Raw genomic sequence first — 16,378 nt, 5'->3', positions numbered from 1 at the left:
GAAACCATTAAGTAATTGCTTTTGTTTCCTCACTAATTTTTATTAGCATAATGACCTTAAGTTCTGTTCATTTTATTCCAGAAGGCACATTTTCATCATTTTAATGACACAGTAGCATTTCCTTGAATCTATCTGCCACTGCTACTTTATCCAGTCATCTGTTTCTGGAAGCATTGGCGTTGATCTGTGTTTTGGTTGTTGTTGTGACTAATGCTGCTATGAACATAACCTTTTTTTTTCTTTTTGTGTCACACCCGGCTATGCTCAGGGGTTACTCATGGCTTTTCACTCAGGAATCACTCCTGGTGGTGCTCAGGGGACCATGTGGGATGCTGAGAATCGAGACTGGGTCAGCCTAGTGCAACGCAAATGCCCTACCCGCTGTGCTATTGCTCCAGCCCCTGAACATAACCTTTTGAATTAGTATTATCATAAATTTGGATAAATGCCTAGGAATGGCACTGATGGATCATCTGAAATTTGCATTTTGATTATTATTTTAAAGTAACCTATACTGTTTTCCATAGAGGCTATGACAATTTACATTCTCAACCACAGTATACCAATAATTCCCTCTCTCCCCAACACCCTGCTCCGTTCATCCCCCCCTTCACACACACACACACACACACACACACACACACACACACCACAGAGTGAGACTTTCAGAGCTTCACATTCACCTTTGCTTTCCCTTCCTCTCAGTCTGAGTTTACCTGTCCTTAAACTCACAGATCTGGGATCTATTGCTCTTCCAACTGATCTGCTTATGTCTTCCTGTTCAATCTCTATTTTACTCAAAGTTAATGGATTTTTGTTTGCTTGTTTTGGGGCCACACCAGCAAGCTCACGGATTACATCTGGTTCTTCACTCAGGAATCACTCCTGGTAGTGCTTCAGGTGCCATATGGGGTTCTAGGGATTGAATCCACATCAGCTGTGTGCAAGGCAAGCACCTTACCTGCTGTACTACACTCTGGCCCTGTTAGTGGATTTTTATCACTTTTCTCCTTTTTCTTCCTTATTCATAGTTTGGTAGTTCTTGTTGGTGAAAAAATGGATCATTTAGGTTTTTTTACACAATTGACGCACAATAAGATGTTACAATTTTATAAGTATATAGTGTATATAGTATATAGTGCATATAGTGAAATCTTTATAATGTTTTCTAGTCATAAATATGATTAAAATATACTCAGATTTAATGCTTCCTATATATTTTTAAATGATTTTTATTAGTAGCTATTTATAACTACATGATTACAAATGTACAAATTTTCTTTTGCTATGATTTTATCTTCTCATAACAATGGTGTCTAAAAATTCTATATTTTTAGTAAACATGAAATGTACCATTGTTAATAATCAAATAGGTACTTGGAAATCTAAGGAGAGGAGGGAGATAATTGAAGCAATAAGACTTTAAATGTCTTTGTTCAGAAATAGGTTCATGAACCACAAGCTTGGTACAGCTCCAGTTATCATTTTGGAGTAAATTTCTCATGAGGAGCGAATGTTCACAGGCCACAGGGGCTGCGTCATTCCTGAGGTCAGGTGTGTTTTTGAGGCAGTAGTTGGAGAGTTGCCTAGATTGGAAAATCTGTCAATTCTGAGCCTGGTTATTATGAAACCCACTTAGGCGTAAGTTATTTTTCTCAGCTTGGTTTTGACCAAAGTTTTGCTTTCACCCCGCACTGTTTGCTATTTGTATTACCCCTTTTTCTGTTCAAAATCTATATAAAAAAAGACTTTTAAGACAAAATATTATAGGACTCTTCTATGTCTCTGCTAAGCTGGTTTCTAGCTTTTAATGTGAACAGACTTTGGTCATGCTATATCTTAGCATTTTTTTCCAGCAGAAAGTAATATATAATTTTTTATGGTCAAGAAAGGGATGAGTTAATTCAGATTTCTAGTTTTCAATTTAGTTCCTACCTCTCCTTTTCTGTTATCATTCTTGGTTTTGCTTTTTTTACCCCCCCTTCAGACCTGGACTAGTTCTTTACTCCCTGTTTGTTCCCAGTGTTCATGCCAAGTTCTCCTCTGCTCTCCTGAGACAGAGTTTCCATATACCTGCCTCCCCTCACTCCCATACGTCTGGCAGAGTAGAAGTACTTACTGAGCTGCTCGAATTAACGTCACAGGATTAGCAGAAGAAGAGCAAATTTGTTTAATTTTTTAAATTGAGTTCGTGTTTTATGAGAGTACATGTTTAAGTTATAATTTATACGTTTTCAAAATACATATTACCACACCACACCACACCCACCTTTTAAGTCCCAACATTCTGTCACCACAGTTCATTGAAGCTTCTGCCCCATTGATTCTCACTCTGTGACGATATTTTTGAGGTTAGAGCCAAAGCATTTCTTAAAGTTGTTTTACACACTTTAGTCTTACAATGAAAATGTAATTTTAGAAGTGATATAATTTGAATTAGACTGATTTCTTGGGGAAATACTAATTTTGTGAGAGGGGTTTATATGCTTTCAAATCTACACACACCTACTTAAGACCCCAAATCCTGAGGCAACGTCTTGCTATTCTTGTCTCCATTATCTTCAGCATTACTTTTTTCTCATCCTATTGATTTCTGCTCTTCTTTCTGCCATCATCAATGTTTAAGTCTGTCCTTTACATTTTGATAGTCATGTATTTTTGAAGTAACATTGATTAATGAGGTATCAATGTTTTGTCAGGAGTGCACTGTAACAACCACCATATTTATCACCAAAGTGTCAGGTTGCCTCCTTACTTCCACCACTGGTCACAGGACAATTTCAGCTCACTTCAGGCAGCACGTGCTTGGGTGTGTGTGTGTGTGTGTGTGTGTGTGTGTGTGTGTGCCACACCTGGTGGTGCTCAGGGCTAATTTGGGGCTCTGTGCTCAAGGATCACTTCTGGCTGTGGTGGAGGATCACATGCAGACATGCGGCAAATTGGTGTTGGCTACATGTAAGGTAAATGCCTTAACATTTACAACTTGTTTGATAACCTCAGCTCTGTGTTTAAAGTCTGTTTATTATAATTTGACATTATTCCCTTGTTTTGTTACTACTTATAGGACACATGAGTGACATGACTGTATGTGTCTTTATTTTTCAGGTTTACTTAGCACAATCCTTCCAGTTTCATTCAGAATGAAGCAAAAGACAACATGATACCTTTTGTAATCCTGGGATTCATATTCCCTTGTGTGTCTAGCCTGCATCTTTAGCCATTCTTTGTCACAGGGCTCTTGGGTTGTTTCCAGATGTTGGATAGTGTTCACTGCAATCAACATAGGTGTATCCCTGACATCCCATATGGTCCCCTGAGCAACGCCAGGAGTGATTCGATCCAAGAGGTAGTTTTCTATTAACAAACTTCTTTTCATTGTGACTATAGTTGGATGATATAGTCATGAATATAGAGCACACCAATGCAAATATTGTCTTTCCTTAGATAATATTTTACTTGTTGTGTACAAAATTCTTAAGATATTCTTTTATTGTTATATATTAAAGGTGAGACCTTTTGCTGGACATTCTCTCTCAGCATTAATCTCTGTTCTTTTGGTACAAAACTAAATTAGAGCATCTTTTTCTCTTGGGAGTTTGTTCTTTTCTTAATTTGTGTGTGTGTGTGTGTTTAATGTTCTGTGTCTATTCTGTGTATGTAAATACTTTCACTAGAATAGTATGCACTGGCTGTTCTCATGGAAGAAATTAGTCTTTTTCTCCCCTATTCTCAAAGACAGTGTAGTATTGAACTGGTCCAACACAATCTTTCTTGCCAATTCTTTGTTTCTTCATTCTGTTCACAGATCTCTTGAGGCAAGGATTACAAGCAGAGCATTGTTTGTATTTCTGCCTTTTGGCAGCTTGAAGGCATTTAAAAACACTCCAGTAAGGTATTTTCTGTGTCCTGAAATAAAAGAATAACTAGACGAAAGTGCTACTCACTTGAGATCCACAAAACTTTCCAACAATGGCTAAATCTTGGCTTTTAATACTTCTTCAGTTCCAGAACAAGGGAGTCCTATATTCTTGTAAATTTTTCACTTGACTATTAGCATTCTGTGTTCAATCTACTATCTTTGAGGACAATTTACGTTTGTAAGTAGACATAACCCTAGTAACTTACAGGAGCCTTAGTTTCTGGTTACCTTATGCAAAAACATTTTGTAAACACTAACTCACATGACAGTGTGAATTAAGTATTAGGTTAGGGAATTGTAGCAAAGAAATTTAGTTAAGTAACTTATCAAAGGATACTCTGAGTCAGTGACAGACAGCATGGAAATTTGAGTTCTAGTGCAGTGGTAAAGGGTGTGGGCTCATGTCATGTCTTTACTTCTCGTCTGTAATTTAATTGCTCTGTATCTTCTCTTTAAATTATTTTTATTAAGAGGATAATGTGGCTACCTTCCTTTCTATGGCTGTTCACTTGTATCACTTGTCCTGTTTCTCATCGATTTGCTCTAACAGGCACCAGTAATGTCTCCATTTGTTCCTGTGTGTACTAGTGTAGCCCAATGGTGTCTGTTCGCTCCAGGAACACAAAGAGCCTCAAACCGTTTGTTTAGTGTTTTGACAAACAAATCTGACCATCTCGTAGGTGGGCGGCCTTTTGATGTTCTTTTGACGTTTTGTTGTAATCCAGCCGGTAACAGCTCTAGTCCAGCAGTCTTCTCTAAATCTCATTATGTGTCTGGCCTATCTAATTATTTTTAATTTATTAGTGAATCACCATGGGGTACCGTTATAGACTCACAAACTTTTGTGCTTGCGTTTCAATCATACAGTGATCGAGTACCCATCCCTCTACAAGTGCCCATTTTCCACCACCAATGGTCCTTGCATCCCTCCCACCACCCCCATCTCATTATCCCCCCCACCCCACCCCACCTCTGTGGCAGGGCATTCCCTTTTGCTCCCTCTCTCTCCTTTTGGGTGTTGTGGTTTTCAGTAGAGGTATTAAGTGGCCATCATGTTCAGTCTATAGTCTACTTTCAGCCTGCATCTCCCATTCGAAGCGGGCCCTCTTAGCACCCTCTACTTGGTGGTCCCTTCTCTATCTTGAGCTGCCTTTTCCACCAGCATGCGAGACTGGCTTCTAGGCTGAGTAATCCTCCTGGTACTTATTTATGCTGCTCTTGGGTGTTAGTCTCCCATTCTGTTACTTTACATTCCACAAATGAGTGAAATCTTTTTATGTATGTCCCTTTTCTGACTCATTTCATTTAACAAGATATTTTCCATGATATTTTTCATTTTGCTCCACCTATATGCAAATTTCATGACTTCATCTTTTCTAATAGCTACATAGTATTTCATTGTGTAGATGTACCAAAGTTTCTTTAACCAGTCATCTGTTCTCGGGCACTTGGGTTTTTTCCAGATTCTGTCTATTGTAAACAGTAAACAGTAAGTGCAGATGTCATTTCTACTATACTTTTTTGCATCTCCGGGATATATTCCCAGAAGTGGTATTGCTGGGTCAAATGGGAACTCCATATCTAATTTTTTGAGAAGCGTCCATACTATTTTCCAAAAGGGCTGAGCCATTCGGCATTCCCACCAGCAGTCTGTGCGTGGTTGACTTCTATCTTCAGTGCATCGTGGTCTGCAAGGGTAATTGATACAATTTCTATCTTCCTGATTCTATTGAGGAATGTTTTGTGACCCAGAACATGGTCTATTTTGGAAAATGTTCCATGTGCACTGGAAAAAAATGTGTATTCTTTCCCTTTGGGATGCAAAGCCCTTTATAGATCTATAAGCCCTCTCTCTTCTATCCCTCCCTTCAAAACCAGTGCTTCCTTGCTGAGTTTTAGTCTTGTAGATATATCTAAAGGTCCCTGATTCTCGATTGTCGGAACTCCGGATTCCTTCTCTTACTTAAGTGAAATGTGATATTCCAAGCACTTTTGATTTCTCTTTAAGAGACCCGAATAGCATTCTTATCCTGTTTTCATAGGGCCCAGGTCTCTGAGGCATATGTTAGTGCAGGAAGAACGGTGAAGTCGAAAAGATGTGCCCAGAGCCAGAGATTCTTCATCCTCTTAACCACTTCTTCGACATTCTTGAAGGCGTTCCAGGCCTCTCTCTTCCTCCTGTGCAGCTCAGGTACCAGGTCATTTGTCATGTTGAGTTCTCAACCTAGGTACACATAACTGCTGCATTCGGAGATGTTTGTTCCATTGAGAGTAAATGGAATGTCAGGAACTAGTCCATTTCTCATGAATATTGTCTTTGTTCGACCTTTCCACACTCATGGTTGAAGCCGACCAGCATTTGTGATGCTTGGCTAATGTTTGGTGTTATTAGAACAATGGCATCAGCAAAGTGGAGGTGGTGTAGTTGCCGACTGTCTCTCTTCATTCCCATTCCTTCCCATTCCAGTTATTGCATGATGTTGTTAAGGTTGTTACAGGTATTAAATAAATTAATATCTATGATGTGCTTAGTTCATCACTCAGCACATATTGAAACTTACCAGAAAATAGGTATTCTTATAACAAGGTATGGAGTTTTGACATCAGGATTTTAATTTTGGGATTTCTGGTAAAGCTGAATCAATCATTCTACATTTGGTAGTTGCTAATAATCTTAGATTAGGGTTATGTCTCTATGGGTTCAAAGGACAAAAATATTCAATTTGGAAATAAGTAAGCCAATTTTCAATTCAAGAAAAATATTACTCAGTTTCATTACTTGATTTTCTGAGGAAGAAAAGAAGCAACTCTCTTTGTACCAACTTCTTAAAAACTTTTCAGTGATGTATGATTATGTCAAAAGCAAACTTCAATACTAAAAGGAAAAAGAAAGGGGAATGAATACGAAGTTAAACATTTTTCAGTGTGGTTCCAGACTATGTCCCTTTCTAAGGGGAAGTGTTAAGGAAGATCTTTTCCAAGGAGTATCCCAGGACATGTGAGCATATCAGAAAAACTATCCATTGTTCTATAATTTTGTTTTTTTCCTGTTGTAATTACTGAGTTCAAGTTCCTTAATTGCTACCTAAGAAGGTATCTGAGCTCTTGCAATATATGGGGACTTGTGCATGCGTTGCATCTAGAGTACCTATAGGCTTTTAGCCTTTTTCAGAATGTCTCACATAATTAAGAATGTTTCATGTTGTTAAAATATGTATATTCCAAGAAAGTATTATAATTTTACTAATTCTTTTTCTTCATTTTAAAAAAATCACTTTTTTTCTCCCCATTCTCTTTGTTGTCCTTGTCCAATTTTTGTGATGAGCAAAAATTGAACACATGCTTGGCCCTGGTACTTGCATTTTTGCCTGTGACGCTTGCTTGGGTAGGGGTTAGGGAGACACACATTGGATTGTGGTGCTTACACACTAAGATGCTGTACTCATACTCTTTTAGTTGTGGTGCTTTTACACTTGTTCATCAGAAGTTGTACTTCCTGACTGTGCTGCTCCCATGTGTTTTTAGTTGTAATACTCACTGGGAGTTGCATACCTTTGTGGGGTTCACACACTCAGATACCTGGTTGTGATGCAGTCAGAAACCACTTGGAGGTACTGGAAAATTCATACACTATTGTGCTGTGATTCAAACAGCAGAATTACTTTAAGATAATAATTGGTGTATGTGATGACACCGGGTATTTGAACTCATGACTGTATATTTGGAAGGCAGACATTCTAAATCACTGCACTTTTTTCTTACTATTCAAGAAATTGGGAAAATAAAGAAAAGCTAAATGAATAAAATAAATAGCATGTATAATTCCTAAGGTAATATATTGGCACCATTGTCTCCAGCACAATATTACTTTTGCTTGTTCGTCTTGGGGTTACTCGTGGCTCTGTGTTTAGGAGTTACACTTAGTGGAGCTTGGGAGATCATGCAGTGCCAGAGTTGTCCTGGGCCTCCTGCAGACAAAGCATGCTCTACATATACTTAGCCCATTGAACTATCTCTCTAGCTCAAATGATTATTGTTATAATTTTTTATGCAATTATGTCTGAAGAAATAGGATAAAATAAAATTTGATTGTGTGCATCAACCTCAAGAATGTTGCTATTCATAATATGAGACTTGCATCCAAGGAAGTAGAGACAAGAGCCAGGAAAATTGCTCCACAGCTAAAAGCCTGCCTCATGAGCAGTTGGAGAAGGTAACTAAGATAGAAAAGGGATCACTCAGTCAGTGATAGGTGGAGGGATTATTTGGGATGGGAGGTATGTGCTGAAAGTAGATAAAGGACCAAACATGATGGCCTCTCAGTATCTGTATTGTAAACCACAAGGCCTCAAAGTATATATAGAGAGAATAAGAAGGATATTGTCTGCCATAGAGGCAGGGGGTGGGATGGAGTGGGGTGAGGATGGCGGGAGGGATACTAGGGATATTGGTGGTGGAAAATGTGCACTGGTAGAGGTATGGGTGTTCGATCATTGTATGACTGAAAATCAATCATGAAAGCTTTGCAATTATCTCAGCATGATTCAATAATAATAAAAAAGTTGTTAATTGGCATATAATGCAGTTTGTTTTATCCTAGCTTAAAAATTTTAATTTAATCTGAGTTAAAGCTAGAATTTATTAACCTGAAATAGTACCTCTGAATTTTAAGTCAAAAGTCTATAATATCAAAAAATTTAAATAATAATGTGAAAGTTATTATTGTATTATTATTATTGTAGCACTGTAGCACTGTCATCCCATTATTCATCAATTTACTCGAGTGGCACCAGTAATGTCTCCATTGTGAGACTTGTTATTACTGTTTTTGGCATATTGAATACGCCATGGGTAGCTTGCCAGGCTCTTCTGTGTGGGTGGGATACTCTCAGTAGCTTGCTGGGCTCTCTGAGAGGGATGGAGGAATCGAACAAGGGTCAGCCACGTGCAAGGCAAACGCCCTACCTGTTATGCTATCGCTCCACTTTATTATCATCATCGTCATCATCATCATCATCATCATCATCATCATCATCATCATCATCACCATCATCATCATCATTATGGTTCCAGGGCTGAACCCCAGAGTTTCACACAGGCAAGGCAATTGCTCTACCCCTGAGCTTCATCCACAACTCTAATGCTATGGAGATGAATCGTAATTTTGTGTCAAAATCATGATTGTGTCTCTTTTGGGTAGTCAGTTTCTTTCCAGAAAGGTTGATACTTGAGGACTGACAACAAAAGAATGGGCATGAAGCTAAAAGTGGATCTAGGAGTTGGGACCCCAAAGTATACCATCTCAGAGCCCTCTGGAAAATGGCAAATTACCTCTGTGATGTAACCTAACTTCTAAAATATAGAATGTGAATTGTGCTTCCTACTAATGAGTGGGAATATCATAATTGGTGATTCCCCAAAGATAAGGAGCTGTGAAGTTATTTTTTTTAATTATTCATTTATTTTTTTGCTTTTTGGGTCATACCTGGTGATGCTCAGGGGTTACTCCTGGCTCTTCATGTCAGGAATTACTCCTGGCAGTGCTTGGGGGACCACTTGGGATGCTGGGAATAGAAGCCGGGTCGGCCGTGTGCAAGGCAAACGTCCTAGCCGCTGAGCTACTGCTCCAGCCCCAGGAGCTGTGAAGTTTAGTCAGTTTCCATCTAAAACCTGCCCTAGTGTGTGATAATTTCTCAATTAGTTCTCTTAGAAAATGCAAAGAGAAAAAAAAACAAATAAACCTACCTCTACTTAAGGTCAAAGTTCTAAAACAGAATTCCCTTTTGTCTTTTCCCCATACACTAAATATCCCAGCAACACTTTGGGGGGTGATTTAAAACAATTCGAATTTGGAATGAAGCAAAATTGTATGGACAGTCCTAACAGACCAGCCTATCCATTTTGTTTCTAGAATGTCTTGGGAGTTCAGGGCCACCCTGCTCTTTGTGACACACTTCATGTTTATGATCCAGGATGTCTGAGATACTCTCCTAGGCAAACAAATTATAGTGTCAAGTGAAAGGCGTGGACCTGTGGAGAATGAGCTGAAAATGTAGTGCCACAGGTGTGGGCTCTCATTGACTCAGTGGGTCATCCTTTCTTCCACAGCGCCTAGACAAGGCAACATAAATTTCTGAGAACAGGATGTGATAAAAGACTCCTAAGAGCTTTTTCTTCGTTGAGGAGAGAAGTAGACCATGAACATTTTTCTCTGCAAGTGCCTCTAATTTTTCCATTCATCCCGCTCCATGGAAGGGAGGAGAAGAGCTGAGACAGCAGGAAGAGCAGAGTTTCCCATTCTGGTTGGCTGCTCAGTTTTGTGGCCTTTAACTTCCTTCTGTACCTACTGGATGAATCGAGCGTCTGCCTTGGCAGGCTTAAAACTGTCAAGTTCAGAGAAAAGGCTGAAGGATTTAATATTCCATTGATTGAGTTTAGGGTTTTAACAACATCTGTGTGTATCATTGTCACTGCTCTTACTACCAAAGGCCCAGAGTCATCCCACTGCGAGCACAGCCCTCTGCTCAGTCCTCCCACCTTCTTCCTTCCCTCCACTAACCACCTTAGTCTGTATTGAGCCTTGTAGTTAATTTAGATGTTCCTTGCTAGTTTGTTTGCTTTAGTAATTCATATTCCATATATGAGTGACACCATGTGATACTTGGTTTTCACTTCCTTAACATAATCACCTCAAGTTCTATTCATTTTCTCTCCAAAGACCTGTGTTCATATTTTAATAAAATAATACATCACTCAATTTGCATAAGGATCGAATGCCAGGTTTCAGACATACTAGGCAGGTGTTTTACTGCTGCACCACAATCCAATTTCTAATTAATATTTATTAAAAATAAATTTTATTTCAAAATATTAATGTTTGACTTATCTATTTATTTATTTTTGTTTTGGGGCCACACTCAGCAATGCTCAAGACTTTCTCCTGCTCTGTGCTCAGGGATCGCTTCCGGTGAAGCTTGGGTGGACCATATGGAGTGTTGAGGATGGAGTCCAGGTCTATAGCAAGCGAGGCAAGCACTCTACCTACTGTACTGGCCCCCAACTTCATATTTTTAATATCACAGTATTATATATGTCACACTATACTTTTCCCCAGTTTTCTGTTATAAGCATTTAGGCTGATTCCATGTTTTGGCTATTGTGAAGAATGCTAAAGCAAATAATACTAGCTCAGCAAAACACATGAGTGAATAATTGATTGGATACTTAGTTGATAAAAATGAGGTGGCTGCTGCCTCGGCCATGACTTCAAAAGCAATTGATGACTGGGCTGAAGTTCTGAGTCTCTTGGGGTTTCCATTATATCTTCCCATCTTCCTGGGATTTCAAGCAGGACTAGATTTGTAGCAAGCATAGATTGTTATTCATCTGCACATTTTCAGTTCGTATATCTTGAAACTGAAAAAAATTTTTGGTTATGAATTTTTCTCATATGACAGTCAAGGAAACTAGATAAAGTTGAAAGTTCTGAAGTTATGAAAGTCTGTAGATACCTTATTGGAGAACCATTTTAAAATCAGGATGAAGAAATTTAGCATACTTAGAGTCTGTCTATAGTCATTGGAGATTGATTGTATAGGAGACAATCATATTTCATCACTTTTAGAACTGTTTTTGGATGGAGAGACATATAGGTGAGAAGGGCAAAATTATTGACCATCTTCTTTGTTTTTAATTAGTAGTGCCATACCACACATGCTTGTATTCATGGGAGGTCACTTGTACATCTTTGTGGGAGAAGAGCTTTTCATTTTTCCTTGAAAATTTATTTTATAGAGCAAATTAATACCAGTTCTCTGAAAGCTTTCTGAAATCAGCTCTTTTGTATTCTATAGAGAAGTACTGTGCTATTTGAGAAGCCCCTGAGCCATTTAATTTGTCTCATTAAAATCACACACACACTCGCACACACATGCATACTTCATTCCTCACTTCTATCAGAGAATAAGGTCGACAGACTCATCTTTATAGTAAAGCCAACTTCCTGAGCTCTGCTACTCTGGCAAATTTCACTGGAGAGGGAAGAAACTGGTTACAAGGTTACAAGGTATCTCTCCCTCAATGCATATAATTAACTGATTCAATGGTGGAGAGGAGTGGTGGCAGCAAGAGGAGGGAGAGACAGAGGGACATATATTTCGAATGACAACAAGTAAAGAAGAGAGGGTGAAAAAAGAAAGCAAAACAGTTACTAATCTCTTGAGTTTGCTTGCTGGGAAAAGTTCACAGCTGCATAAATTTTATGGGCCTGTCTGCACACGCAGGGTCCCGCTGTTCCTGGTGTCCATTTACATTTACACGCCCAGGGCTCCATGGAGCTCTGTGATTTTGTCATTTGCAACAAACTTGGAGGATCTTGGCCCTCCTGGTGAGACCGTTTTAATATTTAGATTCAAGGAGTAGGTAAATAATAATTGGGTAAATGGATGGATGGCCATTGAATGTGTTGATTGGGGAATTGAAAGGCAGAGCTGCCTCTGAAAGGCTCAAATGTTGAATCAGGGAAGGTGCTGAGTGTGGGCCCAGCAGTCTCCTGGAAGGACATTTTATTCAGTTTTTCTATAGCACAGGAATATTTATTTTTGCTTTGTTCAAGAATCTGCTACAGAACGTGGTGAGCTGTTATTAGAGCCAGTGACAATCCACATGTGTGGAATTTTGAAAACTTCTGCAGATTTGATAGATTTTGCGCAGTTCCACAGCAAACTATAAAATTGTTATTGCAGCCCAGAAGGTTGTAAAGTTAAAATACAAATATCTAAATTATGGGGCCTAGAAAATGCAAGGAGCAGTTAGCTCATAATGTACACCACCATTTTTTTTTATATTCAAATGATTCATCTGGTAAATATTTTTGTCAACTTTTTGCCATAATAATTCCTTGAAATAGAATAATAATTTAATTTTCATAGTTGGCAATTTGCAAATGGAAAACCAAGAGCCTGAGATCTCAACTTTAAAGATCAAGAAGTTGGTATAGTCTGTTACTCTATTTCACTTGATAAATTGTTTTTTTTGACCCTTATTTTATTTGTTTTTTATTCATATTTTATTTATGAACATGGAATTTTTTTATAGATTGATAGCAGTGATACAAAAACTTTAGTTTTTCCTAATACATCTCTATGTTTTTGTTCCCTACATTTCCGGCTCCTCTAGTTGACATACTAAAGTTTATAGATGTCATTCACTTATTACTGGTTTGAGCAGTTAAAATATGCCAAATTCTTAATCATCACCTTTTATTTCACCTTTCCATGCCATGCTTCTAGTGAGCAACATGTTGTTTTTTCAAATTTTTCCACACATCCAGGGATGCTCAGAACGCAGGACTGACTCCTGGCTCTGCACTCAGGTTTCACATTTGTCGAGGTCAGGGGGACCATAAGGGATGCTGAGAATCAAACCCCATTGGCTGCATGCAAGGTAAGTGTCTACCCGGCACTATGGTACCAGGCACTATCTCTCTGGTACAATAAGCAGCATTTTGTACTGTATTGTTGCTGAATTTTGCTTTAACTCCATTTAAGATACTGCAAACATGAATAGTTAGCTCTCTAAGAATCAGTGCCAATTTATTTTAAATGCATTTATTTTATCTACCATTGTTCTAGTCTCTTCCCTCTCCCCCTCAGCCCCCACCTTTTTTTCTATTGTGACATTATAGATGAAGATTTGGGACCGGGGCTGAGAGATTTAGAAATGGAACTGGGAATCTTAGCACTCCCTTGGGAGTCTTAAAGGGGAGTACAAAGAGGCTAGGTTCTTCCTTAGTCTACACCCACTTCCAGCTCTTTAATGATCACACTATCAGGCTTTCAAACTCATTTACTTCACACCTCACATCTCAAATTCTCTCAATTAATTAACATTTCCAGGGTCTGCTGCATTTTGAACAACACGTAGGAGTGCCTGGGTGCTTTCTGTGTGGCCTGCTGAGCAATGTGAAGTGAGTGTAGGAGATCCAACCCCTCAGAGCCCAGATTTTGGAGACAAGCTATGAGGTATTTCTGAGGTATGCCCTTGGTGGCCATTGTGCAAGTGTGGGTTTGTACTTTAACTCTCCAAAGTCCAGTACATGACATTCCTCAAGTAAAATGACATTGATTTTCTTTCTCACTTATCTAGTCATTGAGCAGTGCTTTATCATTATCATGTACTCTATGGGTTGAAAAGTAATATGTTTGGTGGCAAACCAAACTCTGTATATTCAAGGATACTTATATTTAATTTGAGGAAACATTTTTAAGAATCTCCATAAACTGGTCTATAATAACATCACAAGAGGTTGACACCCAAGGACAGTAGATACAAGGGCCAGGAGGATTGCCCCATAGCTGGAAGCCTGCTTCGTGAGCGGAGGGAAGGCAGATGAAATAGAGAAGGGATCACTAAGAAAATGATTGCAGCACTGCTCACAATAGCCAAAATATGAAAAGAACCCGAGTGCCCTAAAACAGATGACTGGTTAAAGAAACTTTGGTACATCTACACAGTGGAATACTATGTAGCTGTTAGGATAGATGAAGTTATGAAATCTGCTTATAAATGTATAGACATGGAGAGTATCATGCTAAGTGAAATGAGTCAGAAAGTAAGGGAGAGACATGGAAGGACTGCACTCATTTGTGGAGTATAGAATAACATCACATGAGGCTAACACCCAAGGATAGTAGACACAAGGGCCAGGGGCATTGCCCCATAGTTGGAAAACTGCTTCATGAGCGGAGGGGAAAAGGCAGATGGAATAGAGAAGGGATCACTAAGAAAATGATGGTTGGAGGAACCAGTTGGGATGGGAGATGCATGCCGAAAGTAGATAATGGACCAAACATGATGACCTCTTAGTGTCTGTGTTGCAAGCCATAATGCCCCAAAGTAGAGAGAGAGTATGGGGAATATTGTCTGCCATGGAGGTAGGGGGAGGGTGGGAAATGGGGGGTATACCCGGGATATTGTTGGGGGGTAAATGTGCACTGGTGGAGGGATGTGTTTGATCATTGTGAGATTGTAACCCAAACATGAAAGCTTGTAACTATCTCACGGTGATTCAATAAAATTTAAAAAATTCAATAAAAATATTTTTAAAGGAATCTCCGTAAACCTCTAGGGGTGGCTGTCATTTCTACCTCTGAGAATAACAACATCGACAGTAATGTTTACCATTTATTAAATTCTTGAATGTATCATCCTAATCTAAATTTACAATTCATTATTCATAACTGTTGAAATCTAGAACAGTCACTGTTTCTAAATCTTGGTGAGGAAACCAAGGCTGTCACAGCTAATGAACATCATACTAGTTTGGCTCAGAAGTTCTTGATCTTTGCGTTCAGGAAGGTCTCATTATCATTGCTTGCTGTCATGCATCAGATTAGCCTACAACACAGTGTTCAACTAGGGAATCTGTCAGATTGCAGAAGGCAGAAACTCACCCAGCAACATCCTCCAACTCTCCTGTTCCCTTCTGTTCTCCCGATCCCCCACCATGGAGAAAACATTAAGGCTTAGGTGCTTTGCTGACCTTTGGTACAGACTTGCATTTTCCAGGAAGCACACTTTGGCCTTCAAGAGACTTTCAGGTCATGACAAGTCTTCTCTTGGTACCAAGCACTCTTTTTTTAAAAAAAAAAATTAAATCACCATGATATACAGTTACAAATTTTTATGTTTGAGTTTCAATCATACACTGACCAAGCACCCATCCCTCCACCAGTGCACATTCTCCACCACCAGTGTCCCCAGTATACCGCCCCCCCTTTCCAACTCTCCCCCTTTCTCCCCTTTCTCCATGGCAGACAATTAGTAGAGAGAAAGACCCCATAGTCTCTCTCTACTTTTGGGCATTATGGTTTGCAATACAGATACCTAGAGGTTATCATGTTTGGTCCTTTATCTACTTTCATCACACATCTCCCATCCCGAATGATTTCTCCAATCATCATTGTACGAGAACAGTAGACACAAGGGCCAGGAATATTGCCCTATAGTTGGAAGCTTGTCTCATGAGCTGGGGGAGAAGGCAGCTGGAAAAGAAAGGGATCAGTAAGGTACCAAGCACTCTTGATGTGGGTGGGTGTTACTTGATGAATGTACCCTGGAATCACATGGCCTGTGGGATATTTCTGTGGGGAACATGGGGTTTAGGCCCGAGTCTCCTGAGAAGCTGAGCTCAGACATGGCCCCTCTTTCCAGGGATGAGAGGGCAGAGCCAGCTCAGCCATCAGTTTTCCAGGCAAATCACAGTGAGCACTTGGGACCACTTTGGGCCAATTTGTATCAGGTTCTCACTTTTTCTACAAAGTACTGTGTGCATCACGTGTTGTTCAGTAAGTTTTAGTTTTTAAAATCTCAGCAGGAGAAATGTGCATAGTGAAAAGAAATGACCAACTAGCATAAAGCCCCCATTTGTAATAAAATCCATGTCAAGTTTGAGCTAAT

Source organism: Sorex araneus, chromosome 1, assembly GCF_027595985.1.
Source record: "Sorex araneus isolate mSorAra2 chromosome 1, mSorAra2.pri, whole genome shotgun sequence".
Classification (NCBI taxonomy): Eukaryota; Metazoa; Chordata; class Mammalia; order Eulipotyphla; family Soricidae; genus Sorex; species Sorex araneus.
The sequence above is the reverse complement of the archived record's forward strand: the minus strand, read 5'-3'. Positions refer to the sequence as shown.